This window comes from Euphorbia lathyris, chromosome 3 (genome assembly GCF_963576675.1).
Source record: "Euphorbia lathyris chromosome 3, ddEupLath1.1, whole genome shotgun sequence".
In the NCBI taxonomy this organism is placed as follows: Eukaryota; Viridiplantae; Streptophyta; class Magnoliopsida; order Malpighiales; family Euphorbiaceae; genus Euphorbia; species Euphorbia lathyris.
Window position 1 is genome coordinate 13,041,272 of NC_088912.1, and position 4,251 is coordinate 13,045,522.

At 33.9% G+C, this 4,251-nt stretch overlaps 1 long non-coding RNA gene across 1 annotated transcript; it reads left to right on the forward strand.

The window, feature by feature from the left end:
- The first annotated feature begins 225 nt into the window (after nt 1-225).
- Nucleotides 226-3,805, forward strand: LOC136224314 (uncharacterized). Its single transcript, XR_010686389.1, has 5 exons — nt 226-358; nt 1,015-1,144; nt 1,797-1,904; nt 1,996-2,085; nt 2,203-3,805. It is a non-coding gene; the product is annotated as an uncharacterized lncRNA (long non-coding RNA).
- The last annotated feature ends 446 nt before the right edge of the window (nt 3,806-4,251 follow it).

Below are 4,251 nucleotides of genomic sequence, written 5' to 3' on the forward strand. Positions count from 1 at the left end.
TTATATTATTAAATCACTTATTTTGTAATTATAAATAATTTAGAAGTTTCTTTTAAGTTTTTGTGATTAAACCCTTTTGATTTGACTCAGAATAAACAAATAAATAAACAAGACCTCCATCAAAAAAATAAAAGAATAAGTAGGCAAAACCATGCCTTTATATGGTAGCCTTTGTGTCATTTCCATCTCTACTTTAGGGTCTCCCTTCACTCCTTCTTCTTTATATTCCCTCTTCCCATCTCATCTCTCTCAGCCTCCAGTAGATCTGCAATAGTTTAGCTCTTCCATTACCAGATCTAATAAAATCTTTATGTTCCATTATACCCGAATCTACTGCAGTTTACTACTTCTACATTGGGTGAGTTGTTCTTGAAGTTTTGGTTCCTTATTTGATTCACTTATAATGGTATCAAGATTGCTATGAAGCATTCAATAAGTTCAGAAGGTGAGTCCCATGTAAATTCCTATTGACAAAATTCTAGTGGGGAAAATATGTAAATTTCATTAATTTGTCAACAAGCATCTTTTTGTTGGCAGGCAGCATATGTGTCTTTTTTTTCATCTTTTTTTTTATGTCAAAGTTGAGTCCATCGATCGGGAAAATTAAAAAATAATTACTTTTCCAAACTGCATACATCTTGTAAATATTTTATTTTTTAAGTTTTCTTTCACTTAAGGTTTTGTTAATCATGATTTTGAGATGCAACAGAATTTCCAAACCCCTTTTGTTAAGCATAATGACTAAATTCAAATAGTTTCAGTATATATGCCAGCTTCCTTTTGTTATTTTCTAAATCGATGAAAGAGTAGTTATATCCATTTAATATAGAGATTTCATCTAACAATAGTGAAAGAGCATAAGTTGTGCTCCAATCACCACAATAGAATACAAAAAAAGCTTTCAGATTTCTGTTGCTATATTTATCATTATCTATAAAGTACTAGCAAATTTTGATCGGGAACAAAAAAGAAAGAGGAAAAAATGATGATTTTAACTTTGTTAATTTTGTGTAGGAAAAACAATGGTGAAGGAACAAGAAGAAAATTCATGTCAACATCTGAGTACTTGAGGAGAATTTTCATGTACTCACAATAACACTGATTGCAGAATGTTGCCGGCGAAAACCATTCCTTATGATTTGAAGTAAGTTGAGTCTAAACTTAGATCCATGTATATCTAAAAAAACGTACTTTATTTGGTATGCAATTTCATTTTTATGTTGGCTCAATCATTTTATGATCCATTGCTAATAATGGAAATTATGCCTGACTATAAGAATGGAAGCCCAAATACAATTGAATCAGACAATAGATTTTAAATTACATTAAAAAAAAGAAAATAAAAATTGAAACATATGACTAAAAAAACACAAGAACAATAGTTTGATAAGATAGAAAAAGAATACAAAAATAACACATGAACTTTTTTTCCTTTTTTTTTTCATTTCTTACCGATGAGAATTTAAATCCTCAAGAGGTGATTATGACACCAAATATCAACATTATTGAGATACTAATGAATCTACTGGTAAAAAAAGACCGAGATCTAGTTAGTTAAAATGTCATAAATAATCATGGTAGGGATATATATATATATATATATATATATATATATATATATATATATATATATATATATATATTAATAAGAAAAAAGGTTGAAAAGATTGAATTGAATCAAATAAAGTTATTTCAAAGGGTTAGTGAATAAGAAAACATTTGATGGAGCATGTGTTATCTATTGAATTATTGGAGTTAATAAATGTCCATAATGACGAGTTCATGAATTGCTCCAGATGCAACAAACAGCCCAGGTTTTGTCTCTGGACGAAGGAGCAATTCAGGATTTACCATGACGGTTTGCTCAACAAAACAGGGAAGTGTCCCGACCACCCCTATGACAAGTAAGCTAAGCAATCTCCTAACTAATATCAGACTCCACCTGCACTTGTCTTCTTGATTTATATAGTAATTATGTGAATGTGTGTGCTCTAGAATCACTTGCGCAGATGAGGAAGAGAGAGCTACCCAGAAGAAGGCTAGAGGTATTCTATATCTGACCTTTAAAGTGAGAGCTAAGCAGAGGTATTGTCTTTTTCCGACAATAATTGCAGTTGCTAAAAGTGCGATTTTTAAAGATTTATTTGGTTAGTATACTAATTGTAGTAAGCAAATATGCGTCTAAAGTATTTATTTTGTTAGGTAATCTAAATGCAGTAATCAAATATGCTTTCTTCAGCAATGTACTCCAAAGCTAGCCTCAAGAATACAAGAATTGGGGTGTGCAAGAAAGTACAAGAGCTATCAACTCTCTCCCATATTAAAGGATTTGTGATTATTTACATCCCAGAATAAGCTTAGTCGATGATGTGGCCTTCCCGGAAGGAGGTGGAGAAGATGCTAGGCAAGTACCAAATTATCCTTGTTTCATTGTGCATGACCGAGCACTCTCCTTCAGCATAGACAGCTCTTGATTTTGCATACAGCATGTGCATGACCACATTTTTATATCTAACTTGAAAGTTAAGTCACCAATCTCTTCCCTTCATCCCTTTAAGCGGTTGAATGGACAAATGTTCTCATGCGGAACTGAATTGACTTCTATCTTATGAGGTTCCACCTTCCTTCTCAGACACACTTTTACACCCGTCAATCTCATTTGCTGCATTTCAAATTTGGTCACATGCTTGTCAATCACACCTCCTCAAATTCCCCACTAAATGTTTGCTGCAATCCCTCAATTGTCTTCTCTTGTTCGCTGCATGTCCTTACCCATCTAGAAATGGATTCCTGTAACTCTTTGCACTCCTTATCCTTCTCATTGAAATTCCTTTTGAAGCAACTGAGATTCTCTTCTCCCTCTAAGTACTTCTCTAATTCAGAAAAATTTCCTCTTAGATGAATATTTTCCTGACTCACCTTTTAGGTGCCTAAATTGTTGCTATGAACAAGTTATTACACTTTTACTTTCTATTTCTCTCTCGCGAGACTTTCCTTTGAAGAGAGAAACTTGCTCTGCAACCACTCTAAGTTGATCACGGACCCTCTGCTTTTCTAGTGATCCTTATTAAGCTTCAACAACCAGTCACTTGACTTTCTGTCCAACTCTTTTTTCAATGCTAACTGCAACTCCCTCTTCTCTTTCCCTAATCTCTGAACCTGACTCAAATTTTGGGAAAGTTCTTGATTATCTACTTCAGTCCCCGAAAGGTCATACTCTATGTTCGTCCAACAAGGCTAGAGTACACAACTCTTGTGCAACCTGCCGTGGAGAGCTTGGAAAATTAAGATGTCTGGCTTTGGAGAAAGTTGTAGAATCACTAGAACTTCCATGCAAATACCAGATATTGGTTGTCCATATTATGGCAATCTTACCCATGAGAAGAATTGCAAATATAATCCATACAATTACAAGTATGCTGGGGCTGAATGTATAGTTACTGGTGATGTTCATCTCCTTGTAATGCATCACAAGCTTGACCACAAGGTTTATATACATGATGGCTGTACATTCAATCACAGATATGTCAAATCCAATCTGCAAGAAATTGATTTTGCTACATGATGTTATCTGTAAGATTCTTCTTTTTCAACACAATTCAACTGTATGATGTTCAGCCCTAATGCCGGTTTAACTCTAACCTCATTGTTTCTACTCAATCAGTAATTGAATTTTAAAAGGGTATGATTAACAATGTAGTTACTCGTATAGTTGTGACGCAAATAAGTTTTGACTTTTGATCACAATCCATAAACAATAGATTTTTTTTTTCCTTTCTGTTACTTATGTTTATTCCCTGCTGTGTTGTTGGTGTAGCTCTTTTATATATATAGGTTACCTCCCTTATTGGTTCTTTAGTTGTGTAAGATCATTTGCATATAATCTTTCATTTAGTTTCTTTTATTATCTTATCTACTGATGTAGAATATGTTCAAGGTCGATAATTTTTCGTAGGTGAATGAAGAGCCATACAAAGGATAATTCACCTGGGAAGATTTGCATATAATCTTCTCATTCTTATAGATAAGTATGACGACTTCTTCGGATCACGAACACCAGATGTTTAACATGGTGAAACAGCTATCTCCAAATGCGGAACAGACATACCATACTAGTGGAATTCAGTAGTTTGAGATGCCAAAACAATGGGTGAGAATGGGAGATGTATTTCATGTTGTTGAGACTGCCAAAAGCAGATTCCCAGTTGTCGTGTGGGGATTTTCGCAAGTGTGGTTTGAACTCGTGACCTC